Here is a 16,328-nt window from a genome sequence, read left to right as displayed (position 1 = left end):
CATTTATGTGCCATTTTTGGGACTGATTGTGTGTGATATAGTTCTTGGACTTGGCCATGTCTTCATGGTAACCCCGCAGTGCCTGGGACTGGAAGAGAAAGAAACTACTTTTGCCTTTTCCACTTCATCTTCCTGTTACCTCTGACCATGGTCAAAGAGACCAGGTGAAAATGGGAGACTTGACTGTACATTGAATTTCAAACCATTGTCTTCTTTTATTCTTGACCTTTTAGTACCAAACAGTCATTCCCCAGTATCTCTTGGACTATGGAGTTATCTCGAGGAGGGGCCCATTGAAAAGTCCACATTTTTATTTGACTTTTGTTCTTTTTTTCCAGTTTTCACACAAGAATATCACTTTATGGTTGTGATGGTTTGCACATGCTCTGCCCAGAGAGTGGCATTATTAGAAGGTGTAGCCTTATTGGAGGAAGTGTGTTAATGTGAGGGTGGGCTTGGAGTCGTTCCTCCTAGTTGACTGAGGATGCCTAGTCTGTTTCTGACTTCCTTCAGATGAAGATATAGAACTCTCAGCTCCCCCTGCACCATGCCTGCCTGGATGCTGCCATGCTCTCACCTTGATGATAATGGACTGAACCACAGAACCTGTAAGCCAGCCAATTAAATTTGTCTTTTATAAGACTTGCATTGGTCATGGTGTCTGTTCACAGCAGTAAAAACCTTACTAAGACAATGGTATATATGGCATAAAGCAGGATTCTTTACTTCTAGTCAGATTCTTTATCAGTTGTTGGAAATTATCTTTCTTCTGTTCAAAACCATTAGAACTCCAGTGTCTGTGTAAAGATTGGTCTGTTTCCCAAGATCATATGTCATCACTGTACTGGTCACTTTCTCTAGTTTATTCAGTCTTTCTCTGCTAGTGAAAACATTTCCATCTACCTAGGTGTTCATGACTATTTCCATTCCCGTGTTTCTTTCTCATGATAACATCGATTGTTTCCTAGTATTTACTCAGTGACTAATTTATTACATATAATATTCTGTTTATCACCTTGTCTACTGATTGCAGCAGATCAATTTTTAGGTTGGAATATAGATCTCTTGTAGATTAGAAATTCCAGAAGGAAAGGGAGGGCCTGTATGTCTTTGTAACACACACAGCAATGAGCAGTCTATTTATTGATGGGATAACAATCCACTCTTGAAAAAACACAATTCTGAGTACTTGCTAATGAATCCAGGGTGTAATGTAGTGAAATTTCAGGGACATTCTCTGTCCAGGAGCTGGGATAAGGAAAAGTGATTCAAGTTATTCTCAGGCATCTAAGGGATGCCAGAGAGCATCATCCCCTGCATCCCCAGAGCCATCCAGAATGTCAGCTTGGAACTGAGCTTCCAGGTTGGATTGCTTTCAGTGTTTTTGGTTTCTCAGGATTTTATTTTTAAACTCAGAAGGCTTAATTTTTATGATTGTTATCCTTTAATAGCCTTAATAGTTACTACAAGTCGATCAGAATTAAAAGGTCACGGGCTAACATTTCATTAGATATTAAAGAAAATGTTTGTATAAAAGGTAAATTATTTTTATAGCGAATGTAGGGGTTTTGTGTGTATGATAATAGGGGTTGAAACTAGAGCCTTGTGCATGCTAAATAAGTGCTTTATCACCGAGCCAAGCCCCCTGAGCCCCAAGTGTAGCCTTTGAGCGGTGCCTTCGGAATTCCTTTACATATCTAAATATTCCATCTCTGACTGTAAAAGATTTTAAAAAAATAGTTGCTTTAAAAATAATAAATATTATTTTTAAGCACCTGTGCATGTGTGTTTGTGTATGTGTCTGTTTACATGAATGTAGACACTCACGGAGGCCAGAAGCATCTGATCCCCTGGAATCGGGAGTTAAAGCAATTGAGAGCTGTTTGACATCGGTGCTAGAAACCAAACTTGAGTTCACTTTGAGAGAAATACGTGTAGTCAACTGCCATTTCTCCAGTCCCTGGACTCGACTTTGGAAACATTTTAATGTAATTTTTTAAAGCTATTTTTGACTAATAAGATGGAGATTCCCATATGGTGTTTCCATTTAGTGTGTGCACATGCATGCACTCCTCCTCCAACAGATACAGAAAGATATTACATATGAAAACAATGGCAACCTAGCACGAATATTGTATATGTATATAAAGCGACTTCAAAGATAAACCCAAAAGAGAATTGTCAGAACTGTATTACATTTGAAAGTAATAACTCCCATTTACTGAGTGGGTACTGGAAACCAAACGAGCCCCCTTTGAGAGAAATACGTGTATTTAACTGCCGAGCCACACCTCCAGTCTCTGGACTCAACTTTTTGCAGGTCATTAAGCACTCTACCTTTAAAAATTTCACTTGAAGATAAAAACATTCCTGTGAAAGGCACTTTAAAAAAAATGAGAGTTCTGAGTTCTGTTATGAGGCCAAAAAAAAAAAAAAAAAAAAAAAAAAAAAAAAAAGCTGAAGGTTGCAATAGGTTATGACCAGGACAGGAATTTGGACTTCTCAGATTTCAAAGTTCACATCCTATCAAAAACCCCATCATGAATGGCAGACACTAGCTAGATATGGACCTGGGTACATGTGCAAGGTGGCCCAGGGCTGCTCGTGTTTCAGCTCCAGGGTGTCACCTGACTGCATCGTGTGAGTTTTATGACAAATTTCCAGAGCCGGCAGAAGTAGTCTTTAAGAAAGAGAGGGGTTTTAATTAACAGTTGCTCAAATGTTGCTCTTGGCATTCCTCTGTTACATGTGTAGGGAAGGTCCCTGAACTGGAGGCATTAAGTGTTAAGAAACTTCTAGATAGGGCTGGAGAGATGGCTTAGTGACTAAGAGCACTGACAGCTCTTCCAGAGGTCCTGAGTTCAAATCCCAGCAACCACATGGTGGCTCACAACCATATGTAATGGGATCTGATGCCCTCTTCTGGTGTGTCTGAAGACAGCTATAGTGCACTCAGATATAACAAATAAATACATCTTAAAAAAAAAAACTTCTGGATAAACTATTGGTACAGATAAATCAGAGTTCATATTACTTAGCATGGGATGAGATTTTTTTTTTTTTTTGAGACAGTGCCTTACTGTATAGCCCTGCCTGGCCTGCAACTCACAGATATTTACTTACCTCTGCCTCCTGAGTGATGTGGTTAAAGGTATGCACCATTAGGCCCAGTGGATGCCATGGCTTACTTGTGCTTATGATAACCTAGAAGAGGAAGAGTAGTGGGAAAAACATGTCTAATGGTCAAGATGAAAATGCACTTTTCCAGAGAATCCTGGTTCAATTCTCAGCACCTACACAGTAGCTCACAACCATCTGTAAATACAGTTTCAGGTGATCCAACTGAAGAGCTGAGGATTCTGGCCTCCATTGGTAATAGATGTGCATGCAGTACATAAATATGCACACATATAAATAAATCTAAAGAGAAGATGTTACTGTTGTTGATGATGATGGTTGTGATGATGATGATGTATGTGTGCTTGTTCTCTATGGGTATATCTGAAGGCAAGAGAATAGTCTTTGATGTAATTCCTCAGATATAATTAACATTATTTTTGGGACAAGGTCTCTCACTAGTCTTGAGTTCATCAAATAGGCTAGGCTGGTGCTGGGTGAGTGAGCCTGAGAGATCTATGTATCTCTGTCTCTCAAGTTCTGACTGGGATTTCAAGCACACCACACCCACCTCTTAAAAATGTGGGTTCTAGGGATCAAATTCAAGTCCCCATGCTTGAAGACAAACATTTTAGTGGCCGAGCCAGCTCACTAACCTAATTGTTTCGCTGTAGTATACTATGGAATTGCTGCAGTCTTTTGAGCAGGGGATATTTTTTCTGGAGATGTCTTCCTTTGCATATGCAACGTTAGCTGTATGACGTGGTGGGACATTGCATGTTTATTCTTTCCTGTCTAGAGCAGCTCTTACAAGGAGAATGAATTTATGCTGTTATTCCTTTCTGTTCCAACTTCTGTTTGGTACTCTGCCATTCCTCATGTCTTTCCTTGGACATCTTTGGCAAGAGAAAAAAAAAATCATATTATTTATATTTTCTGCTAAGGTTTAAGTCAAGTATTTGCTCTAACAGTCATTATCAAACGTTTTTTCTGGTGCATCAGAAGGCTCATGGACTAGACAGTTACCATTGTTTATCAGCTGAAACACAGGTGAGTTTATGAAAGAAAGAGTTGGGAAAAGAAGCATGCAGGCAGAGGTGTGATGTGGGCCAAAGCATAGATCAGCACACAATGGCGTCAGAGACATCTCAAAATAGAAGGTGCTTCTCTTGGGATTCACACTCTAGGTCTTGGCAGGTAGCCCACCCTTATCATTATTAATTTCCAGAGTTCATATCAGACATGGCACCCTGGTGTTAAGCTGTTAACCTTCAGAATCAAGGCCACAGACACTGGAGAGAATTCCTGTCTCAAACTGTGGCTTTGAATCTTCCATCCAGACATACATACCACAAAGGATAAATGTTCCATTTAATGCCATGATTTTGGGGTTCTATAAATACTTTGGTGTCTTCCACTCATTTATGCCAGGACACACACACACACACACACACACACACACAGAGAGAGAGAGAGAGAGAGAGAGAGAGAGAGAGAGAGAGAGAGAGAGAGAGAGAGAGAGAGAGAGGAGAAACAAAGACAGAGAGACAGAGAGACAGAGAGAGCACCCAATTCCCACACTCACCCCTCCGCCCTATGTGTGTGTTCTTAGAAGCCTAGGTATCACTTTGTGGACCTGCTTTCTTCTACTACTCGAAGGAATAAAACCTAAAATAATGTGGAAATATCAAGGCATTTCTAGAGCTGGCTTTTCACCATGAAAATCTGCTCTGGGTTGAGAGACATATTTCAGTTCTCAGAGTCAGGAGATCTTTAGAGTTCATCCAGTTCCTCCTGATATGTTCTGTGAAATTACAGTCAAGTCATCAGCAGAGGGCTCCCTCAACCATTGAAGCTGGTAGGAATGCTTGGAAGGCTAACCAGTATGAATGGGAGAAGGTCTGACTGTGAATTTGAAACTTAATATCCCACACACATCTTAGGATTATTTCCGTGAAGTTTAACACTGATATTATGATAGCAGGTGCATTAAATATGCAGATCACTGTGGTTTAATATGGACACCAATAATGTCAATTCTTCCAACCCATGAGTGGTAGAAAATACTTTTTTGTTTGTTTGTATCATCTTCAATTTCTTTTGTCTATATTTAATGTTTTTTTATAGTAGAGGCTTTTTACCTCCTTGCTTAAATAGAGCAAGAATAATTAAAAATAAATTCTTAAACTTTTTTTTACTACATTTATTTATTTATGACGTGTATATATTAATTTGATGGCATGTATGTGGAGGCATTTGGGGTACTGGAAATTGAACTTGGGTCCTCCAGAAGAGCAGCAAGTGTTCTTAATCATGGAACCATCTTTCTAGTTTCCTTAGTTTCCTTTCTTTCCCTCCCTCCCTCCTTCCCTCCCTTCTTCCTTCCTTCTTTCCTCCCTTTCTCCCTTCTTTCTATTTTTTGAAAGGCAATTTGAAATGGGAGCACACTTCTTAATTTCGTATATTTGCTTTGTATCCTGTAACTTCATGTTTGTTAGCTCCAACAGTTCTTTTACTAGAGTTGTTAGGGCACTCGCTCTGTATGACCAAGTCATCTATAAACAAGGACTATTTGATTTCTTCCACTCTAACCTGGATGCTCTTTGATTCTTTCTTTGTTTAGTTACTCTGGCTATGACTTTCACTCCTATGGTGAATAGATGTGGTTGAAGTGGATATCCTTGTCTCGTTCCTGATCTTGGACATCATAATTAAATGAAATAAGCCTGGTACACAAAGGCACTCATATGTGGAATCTAAAGTAACCAACCTCATAGAACTACAGACAAATACAGTGGTTACCAGATGCTGAAGGTGGGAGAAATGAGGGATGGCAGCCAGATAGGAAGAATAAGTTTTGGTGTTGTGTAGATTTATGTTAAGCAAATACATGATTGGACAGGGAAAGGAGGTGGGAAAAAGGAGAGGAAATGGAAGAGGAGGAGCCAGAGGAGGAGAAGGAGAGGAAGGAACAGGAACAGGAGAATGGTTAACAGCAAGTGATAAAGAATCTCCTAGGAGGGAAATCGAAAGTGTTGTGGTAAATCTGCCCAAAATAAGCACACAGCTTGTTTTCCTAATTACTGAGTTGTGTTTTTATTGAATGGGTTTATTTGGGTTGAAGAGGATATTGCAACAGTGTTGGATTACACAGAGGGCAACTGTAGTCAACAGTACTATGTCATGTAATTCAAAATAGCTAAAAGGGGCTGAGGAGATGGCTCAGTGGTAAAGAGCATATACTGTTCCTCCGGAGGACTGGAGTTCAATTCCCAGCAACTATATTAGGTGGCTCACAACCTCCTGTAACTGTAGCTCTGGACCAGAGCCTCTGTGAGTACCTGTATTCATGTGCATTATATTCATACTTATACTTAGTTGAAAATATAATAATAAAATATTTTAAAAACAAACAAAATTACAATATAGCTATAAGAGAGAATTTTAAAGGTTCTTATCACAGAAAAGTAGCAGATGGTTCAAATGATGGATAAATTAAATATCTTAAGCTGTCCCTTACACAGTTTATAAAGTACCAAAACCAACATTATATTCTCTAAAGATGGCTGCCTTAGTGAGAGTTTTACTTCTGTGAACAGACACCATGACCAAGGCAACTCTTATAAAGAACAACATTTAATTGGGGCTGGCTTACTGGCTCAGAGGTTCAGTCCATTATCAAGGTGGGAACATGACATTGTCCAGGCAAGTATGGTGCAGGAGGAGCTGTGAGTTCTACATCTTGTTTTGAAGGCAAAGAGGAGAAGACTGGCTTCCAGACAGTTATGACAAGGGTCTCAAAGCTCATGTCCACAGTGACACACTCCCCACTCCCTTCAACAGCGCTACACCTACTCTAACAATGGCACATCTATTAATAGTGCCACTCCCTGGGTCAAGCATATTCAAACCACCACAATAATTATTAGTTTAATTAAAACAAATTAAAAGTATCTTTATAGAGAACCCATCCTGAAAACAGAGTGCTTCAGCAAGAATATATTTGTCAGCGTTTACATTCAATGACTCTGTTTAAATTCCTGGATCAAGGTCAGGACACTGTTTATGCTCAGTGTAACACACAGATAAATTATCCTTCAAGGAAACCAAGAAGCAGGGCAACTCCTTGACCAACCATTTAAATGTTTCTGGATGGGCCATCTGGCAGCTTCTAATTACCAAATCACAGAGCCATCAGTCACTGCCCTAGGTCTGGACCAGAGCTCTACGGATGCCAGAACTCTCATAGGCATTTGCTCAGATTCACCCAGCTTACTTAGAACACTTGGTGGCTAAGGCTCTTGCAGTGGATCTAATACCCATTCTCAGAAGGCCAGCGGCCCTGAATGAAAAGAGAGAGCCTATGTAGTAAAAATATAGGCAGAGAAAAGAAATTGGATACAGATGAAAGAATATTTCTCTAAAGGTAGAGTCTCTTGGGGGATATTCTGAATTTCCTCTTTGAAGTCCATACCAATCCAACAGCCAATCTGGCTCGAATTCCTTGGAATTTGCTAGACTGCAGATGTCCAGATTTTCCTATCTAATTTTCCTCTACCCCATCTCTATCAGTTTGAAGTTCAGACTCAGTGTCCTCTGTTACAACATTATCTGAGATGTGTTATTGTAAGTTAAGTCTCTCCTTGTTTGCCAATAGGAATGTTTCTATGAGAAAATGGTGAGAAAAGTGTACCAAATTTCTTCTTGACCACATTGAAGAGGCACCTTGGTCTTTCACTGTGGGCGTTGAGCACAGAAGGCTTCTGACCTTTACAAATTTTAGGGAAAAGAAGAGACCACATTATGACCAAATGTTTGCTTCCATCAAACAGTATCAAACAGCAACCAGGCACAATAGCAATGGGAAGGCTGGCACAGACCCGTGGGAGGAAGTGGAGGGAAAGCAGGGTTTGTGAGGTCAGGGCTCATCACCATAACCTGGACAGACTTCCAGCAAAGAACGTGTCTTCTTTGGGATGGAAAGGTCGAGGCATAGGAGCAGAAACCGGGGAAGCCAGAGTGGCCCCAGGGCGGTGGGAAACTCCATGATTCCTGTTTGTCCTGGCTGCTTTCTTTCAGATGGTTCTCATCAACCACATTCAGATTGATTCCATTTGCAAAGCTCTCCTGGCAGCCTCCGTGGATGAGGCTTGGTGGCAAAATTTCTGGCACTTTCTGATCCTGTCCAGGCCTTGTCTTCTTGTGTAGTTTCTTGGCACTTGGGCTGTGTAGCAGAAATTGGCTAAGTGGAGGCTGCTGCTGAACAAAGCCAAATGTAAAACAGAGCCCTGGCAAGCCAAAGCAAGGGAGTTTTCTCAGCTTGGGGGGAGGGAATGAAGTGGATAAGAAAGTGACAGGTTTCCTCAGAACCCCATGAAATCAGGCTCTGGGGAAGGCTTGTCATTGTAGTACCTTATCAGCATCCTTGCTAATTATGGAAGGCCAAATATCTATCTTCTCTGTGCTCTGGCCCACTAGTGGACAGTTTATAGAATGTCTGGGTCCCACTCAGTGATACCTTTTTGTTTTCTGGTCCTCATGAGGCTCTGAATCCTCTTACCCTTCTTGTGAATCTTCAGCTCTTTCTTGCAGCTTCTCATGGCTGCTTCTTACCCCCCGTCCCCGGCCACCTTCCAGACCACTGTTTCCCACATATGTCCCAGGTCTACTCTTCTCCTGGAAGGCACCTTGTTTATATCCCCTCGCTCTTCACATTGCTTCTGCAGATAGAGAGTCTGGCTGGAGAAATGGCAATTCAATCTTCTCCTGTCAGACTGGGGAGGGACCATTGCTTCCAGGTACTGTTCTCTGTGTTTTTCCAAGATAGACAGCATGAGTTTTGTTGCTCAGATCCTGCTCCTTGCTGTCTGGGGCTTATTTTATTGCCTCAATACAGTCTCATGAACTCCATCCCTCCCTCCCTCCCTCCCCCTTCCCCCCTCTCATAATCACACACATTCAATGCAGGTTTACAGTAACATAGTTATTATTATTATTTTATTGTGCAAAATGACAGGTATGAGGCATTTCCCATGCTTTTATCGTCTGAGTTAGCTAGGGTTTCATTGCTGTGAAGAGACGCCATGACCACAACAACTCTTATAAAGGAAAACATTTCACTGGAGTTAGCTTACAGTTCAGAGGTTTAGTCCATTGTTGTCATAGTGGGAAGCATGGCCACACACAGGAAGACGTGGTGCTGGAAAATCTACATCTGGATTGGCAGGAAGTGAAGATAACATTGGCTAGGCTTGAGCTTCTGAGACCTCACAGCCCACCTCCAGTGATACACCTTCTCCAACAATGCCACACCTAGTCCAATAAGGCCACACCTTCTAATAGTGTCAATCCCGATGGGTCTATGGGCGCCATTTTTATTCAAACAACCACATCTCCTATCTTTCTAGTTTTTCGTTTTAGAGGCAGCCCATATTAAAATAAGTTTGCTATCTTCCCCAACACACATGTGCAAAGGAGAAAAATATGTGTGTGTGTGTTCATGTTTCTACCACTAGTAGAACACTGCTTTATGATATTAAAAAAACCTCTTTTACTTTTGAAAATTAAGATATAATCACATTATTTTCCCCCTTCTTTTCTACTCTCTGACCTTTCCCATGTACCCACTTGTTCTTTCTCAAGTTCATAGACTCTATTTCTTTAATTGTTACATTTACATATGTGTATTTTTCTTAAATGTATGAATACATTGCACTCAGTTTATATAATTACTTGAAGGTGTATGATTTTGAGGCTGAATTTACTCAGAATTTACCACTGGGTATTAAATAACAGCTTGCTGGCTAGTTTTATGTCAACTTGACATTTATCAGAGAGGATGGTACCTTGACTGAAAATGCCTCTGTAAGATCAGGGTAGACAAGCCTGTAGAGCATTTTATTAATAAATGATTGAGGAGGTCCTGGATTGATTTAAAAAAAAAGAAAAAACTGGTGGAAGGTTGGGGAAGCAATTACATGGTTAAGATCACTGGCTATTCTTCCATAGGTCTTAAGTTCAATTCCCAGTAACTGCATGGAGGCTCATAACCATATATAAAGGAATCTCTTGCCCTCTTCTGACATACAAGTAGACAGAGCACTCATATATTAAAAGAACACACAAATAATGCATAAATAAATAATATTAAGAACAAAATATTAAATATTAAAAACTAAAATAAGACAGGCTGAGCAAGCCATGGGGAGCAAGCTAGTAACCAGTGCTCTTCCATATTCTCTGTGTCAGCTCCTGCCTCTAGGTTCCTGTCCTGTTTGAGTTCCTGTCCTGATTTCCTTCAATGATGAGCAACTTTCTGTGAAAGTGTGAGCTGAATAAAGCCTTTCCTCTCCAACTTGCTTTTTGGTCATGGTGGTTCATTGCAGCAATAGAAATTGAAATTGAGACAACTTTTCTTTCTCAATTTTGTGTGTTTCTTTTTAAATTCACTGAGTCTACTTAGTATAGCCAGTGGGTACATGGGGTCATCTACTAGAAATGTGGGCATCCTCTAGGGGTCAAAACCTCAAAGGCAATGGAAATGCTCCCTCCCTCAACAGCTTTCCTAGTTACTGACCTATTGCTATAAAGAGATACCATGATCAAGGCAGCTTATAGAGAAAAAACATTTAACTGAAGGCTTGCTTATAGTTTCAGAGGTTAATCTATTTTCATCATGGCAGGAGGGGTGGTGGCAGGCAGGCAGGTGGGCATGGCACTAGAGCAGTAGGGGAGAACTTACATCTGATCTGTAGGCAGAGAGAGAGAATACAGGGCCTGGTGTCTTTTGAAACCTCAAAGGCACCCCCATTGACATATCTCCTCCAATAAGGACATACCCCCAATCCTTCCCAAAGAGTTTCACTAGCTGGGGACCAAACATTCAAATATATGATCCTATGTAGGTCCATTCTCATTCAAACTACTGCAACAACTATGGATTGTCAATAGCTCTTTGGCCAGTGGTGGGATTTCATAAGCTTCTACTTAACCATGGTGGGACTTGGTTGGCTTGGTACTGTACAGGTCTTGTGCAGTCAGTCACAGCCACTGTGGGTTCATGGCAAGCTTTTTATTTGTTCAGGACCTTACTGGTTCTACCTTTGAAATGGCTGTATAGTACTTCATGGAATTAATATCTATAAATTTATAATACTATTAGTCATACTCAGAAGGGCATCAGGTTGTTTTTAACTGATGTTATAAAAAGTCACATGTAAAGATCTCCATAATTTATGTTTATTTTTCAAGCTTCCACTCTCTTATGAGGGAGGGCAGTGGTAGAGTTCTATATTTCTGCTAAGCCCAACACTAGAATTAAAGAGTCACATACACAGTCAGATGTTGTGTATAGTTCCTATAAATCTGCTTTAAGTTTCTGGCACAGTGCACTATCAGCCTCCACTCAGAGAATGTGGATCTGCGGGTGAAACACACATACAACACACACACACACACACACACACACACACATGGGAGATATATATATATATATACATATAGATAGATAGATAGATAGAGAGAACTCAATTCCAAACTGCTAGGTGCTTTTATTCTCCCATGGCTAGCATACCCTTCCCAATACTCTTAGCAACTCTTACTCTACTCTTAGCTTAGTGTCCCAGTTACCTTCTCCTTGTCCAACAACCCACAACTGTCCTCAGCAGAGTTTTGTTTCTAATCTTCTATCTGGCAAAGTGGCCTATGGCCACTCCAGCCAAGATCTCGCATGGCTGGTTACCTTTTCTCCCTCTGAAGCATGATGAAATTTCCCTTCCTCTTCCTGAGTCTCTTAGTCTGCCTATGGGGACCCAGAAGTCCCACTTTATTCTTTCTGTCCAGCAAGTAGCCTCTGCCATTTTTATTGATCGATCAAGAACCAATTGGGGAACAGAACCTTAGTATCAGCATAACCCACTACAGTTAGACATGCAAAGCTTTTTTGTTTGTCCTGCCTTTTTTCTTTTACTAAAAACCTTATTAACACATACTAATTTTGAGCATCATTAATAATGAATTTTATTATAACATTTTCATACAATTATATAATAACCATTATTAACAATCACCATTTTCTTTCCCCCATCTTTTCTCCAACAGGCTGTGATGCACAGTATTTATGCTTCAGGTCCTGTTGTTCACTGGGTTAAATAACTCTACACATTGTCTCTCCTCCACTTCTTACTTGTAGAGATTTTGTTGTAGTTGAAATGATGTTCCAACATGTCACCTAACTGAATTTATATATTAATGCTATAATTAATATATAATTATTTATATATGTTTATGCTTATAATTATTTATATGTTATACATGTTTACATCCCATCCCTCTTTACTTATTTATTAAACTTTTAAATAAATAATGTTAATGGCATTAACTGGGTGAAGAAGTAGAGTCCATAGAAGCTGAGTTTATAGGTTGCCCAAAGTCATCCACTTGATAATGGCAGAGATAAAACTTAAAACCAGCCAGCTTGTCTTGTTTTCTTTCTCTTCTCTCTCTGTCTCTGTCTCTCTCTCTCTGTTTCTCGCTGTCATATCAGTGAAATCAAACACTTGCTTTTGGAATATGATAGGGGACTGAAACTGTAGCAAATTCTTCCTAATATTTGTTTCAATCAACAATTACAGTGAAGTATTCAAACAAGAGGAATTATGGCTAAATAATTATTAATTGATTACATCCATCTGGTAGGACAGTGCACAGTGCCATTTTTCTGGAGTAGAGGACCGGGCTGGAAGCCTCTGACTGGAAGCCTGTGTCTAATGAGGAAGTGAGGATGTGGGCCTGCAATTAGGGAACAAGAACAGAAGGAAAAACATACACACATGGAGGGTACACATTGTACATACTTAACCATCCATCACTTGCAGAACTTGGAAAGGACATTTGCACTAGTTCATGTCAGGTCATGCGATGCTCTACCCAGCAGATGGGGCGATTCCCAAAGGCAGGAGAAGGACTGATGGTGTCAAGACAGTGTTAGCTCTGTGCTCATCTCAGAATGATCTAGTCTCTCAAGAACTCAAGCCCAGCTCAGTGAGTGTGTGACTCTTTACTCTCTAAGGATGGGGTTTCTCTCCAGTAGCATCAAAGCTACTGGAGTACAGGCTTCTGGCAGGTTGTATTTTCTGTACATGCTAAGAGCACTGCTTCTGTTGCTTCTGCTGCTGAAGAGTATAGAGAGCACATGTCTACAGAAGAAAACTGCACTTTTAAAGGGGACTCTGAAGTGCAAAGGTAGTGGCTGGGGTGATTGTAGGCTCAACAAGTGAACTGGAGACTTTAGGAGGAAGCAGGAGCTGCTGGGGAGCTATGAAGAAAGGTGACAAACCTTCTTCCCCCATTTTGTTTGTTTGCTAATTTATTTATTTACTGGATTTGGCAGGGTTTAAAGTTATTTTTATTTTGTGAGTGTGAGTGTTTTGTCTACTTGTGCATCTGTATTCCACTTGCAAGCCTGATTTCTAAAGAAGCCAAAAGAGGGTATCTGATCCTCCTGGGATTGGAGTTACAAGACAACTGTAAGTCACCATGTGGGGAACTGAACCAGGGTCTTCTGCAAGGGCCTCCAGTACTCTTAACCAACAAGCCGTCTCTCTAGCTCTCTTGTTCCTTATCTGTAATTCATATACTTGCTCTTTGAACACTGCTAAGATATATAAAGAACAGAAATAGTATTCATAGACTTGTTGGAAAAGTCTTACTTGAAGGTGAAGAAACCAGGATTCTGTTCACATTTAAAAAAAAAGTAAAACTCTTATAGGGATTGGAGAAATGGATCAGTAGTTAAGAGCACTAAGCTGCTTTTCTAGGGGTCCTGGGTTCATTTCCTAGTAACCACATGGTGGGTCACAAGCATCTTTAATACTATCTGATTCCTTCTTCTGATGTGTATGAAGACAGAACACTCATATATATGAAATACACAAATAAACAAATCTTTTTTTTAAGTGAAAAAAACGAGGATAGAATTATAGGGTGATCACAAGAACCAGGAGAGGATTAGGTAGCCATGCTGGGAAAAAGGATCCATAGATTCCAAGAAGGTGGCAGTGATAAGAGATATAAAGGTATTGGTATTTAACGGACAGTGGACTGGGTAGCTGAGAAAGGAGGGAGAAACAAAAGAGAGCCCATTGGTATAAGAGCTGGGAGGAAGAGTGTTGAATCCAAGGGAAAAGATGAAGACATACCTAGTCATTGCAGAAGGGTAGTGAATGCAACAGGCCAGCTGTTGTTCTCCAGATCACTGTCTGAAAGCATATACTTAGGCCAACATCTGGGAACCTGGCTCTCAGGATGGCTCCCAAATAGTTAAGTGATAAGGTGGTTAGACTATGCAAACAATATGAAGGTCTACTAGATTTTGATAGTATTAAGCAGAAGGGGACAACATGAATGATCAACCTCAATTAAGCCTTATATTATCAAGTGTCGAATGGCTTCCTAAAATAAAAATATCGCCCCCGTGCTGCTAGATTTTTGGGGCCAGGGGAGTGAATGAATCCCACCCTTCATAGAAGGGGGCTGGCACAAGCAGACCACATGTGGATTTCCCTAAATTCTGCCTGGGTGTGAACTGGATATCTTTACTGTACCTCTATAAAAAACCTTAGTCAGAGCTCAACTTCAGACTGGGTCATGGGTCCTGGAGAGTCTCCAAGAGCTGGTGTGTTCTTAGGAGGTCCTTGACTCAAAACCTCAGCATTTACACTTACAAATGAATCAGAACACAGAAGAAACCAAAACCCAGAAGAACAGATGACATCAGCCAGGAAGGATGAGGTAGAACCCCTCCCTAGGAATCCATAACTGAGGCCTAAACAAAAGGAGACAACATACACAGGAGGGCCAGAACTCAGGCATTGACTGAGGAATGTCTGCTGGATTCAGCACAAGGCCATTAATGACCATGGCTAGACAGTTCCTGTGGGCAGCTGTAGTGAGAACTAGCTCGTTAGGGGTCATGAGAAGGAAGCTGTCCTCTTAAATATGGGAGGGACATGTGAGAGAAGTGTACACATTTTAAAAGATGAAAGAAAAAGTGCTAGTCTCAGAGCAAGATCTAGTAATGCAAACGAACATGAGATGTACTATGTGGCTCACAGAGCATGTAGTTCAGCATCAATAGCAGGAAGGAATCCAGTGTACTGTTGTATCTGGAAAGCAATGTGTTCGAAGCGTGTTTAGCCTGCCCTGAGGATGACACTGACCTTTAATTCGAGACTTGACAATGAGCAGAAGATCATAGGAGTGTAGGAAATCAACATTCTGGAAGAGGGAAGACCATATGTGATGCCTGAAAGGAGAGAAAGTTGGTGTGTCTGAGGGGTGTGGAGAGCACAGGGAAGTGGCAAGAGATGACTTTAAAATGACAGGAGTGAATGGACCTGGCCCTGCAGGCATTCTAGAATGTGGACTGGTCAGTGGTGTGAAAGATGGGTTGTGTGGACCTCGAGGAGGTGGAAAGCTGGCTTTCTCCAAGGGACAAGTTTTGACAGGAGAAACACATCCTTCCATGTAACAAGGACTGAACCCCCTCGCCCTGCTCCAAAGAATTTTAGGCTGACAAGGTTGTGCAAACCTTTAATTTTAGCACTTGGAAGATAGAGGCAGGAGGCAGGTCTCTGAGCTCAAGGCCAGCCTGGTCCACAGCGTGCATTCCAGGACAGCCAGGGCCACATTGTGAGACAAATATCTTTATTTATTTTTCCCTCACATTGGGTTTTTAAAAGACAAGATCAGATCCTCGAAGTTTTTGCTGTAACCCCTCAAACGTTTTCCAATACCCTAAGGATACAAATCTATCCTCTTGACAGGTCCCATGGGAAGTGTCTGCTTGATGCCAGCCTCGATTCTCATCACTCTTCCTCTAGTGACAGTTTCTCTTGTCAGTCTTCCCCAAAATTGGTCTCACCTAAGAGCTCCATGCTTGATTCGTGAAGCCCAGGAGCATCTCTTAATGTACTTATGATTGGTTTCCCCTTAAATTATCTCTATGAGCGGTGGGGAGGAATTTTTGTTTTTTTAAAGGATGGTTTCAACTCTAGGTGTAACTTCAGAATTAGTGGGAGAGACAGGTGGGGCTCTATAGCTGAGGTTTTCTGTGGATGAGCGTGTTTTTTTTTTTTTTTCCTACCATGAATGAAGGATTGAAATATTCCCTCAGTCTGGCATAACTGTATGCTAGGAAACCAGAAAGGGAC

This window comes from Micromys minutus (genome assembly GCF_963924665.1).
Source record: "Micromys minutus genome assembly, chromosome: 16".
NCBI lineage: Eukaryota > Metazoa > Chordata > Mammalia > Rodentia > Muridae > Micromys > Micromys minutus.
This window is presented reverse-complemented; position numbering follows the sequence as displayed.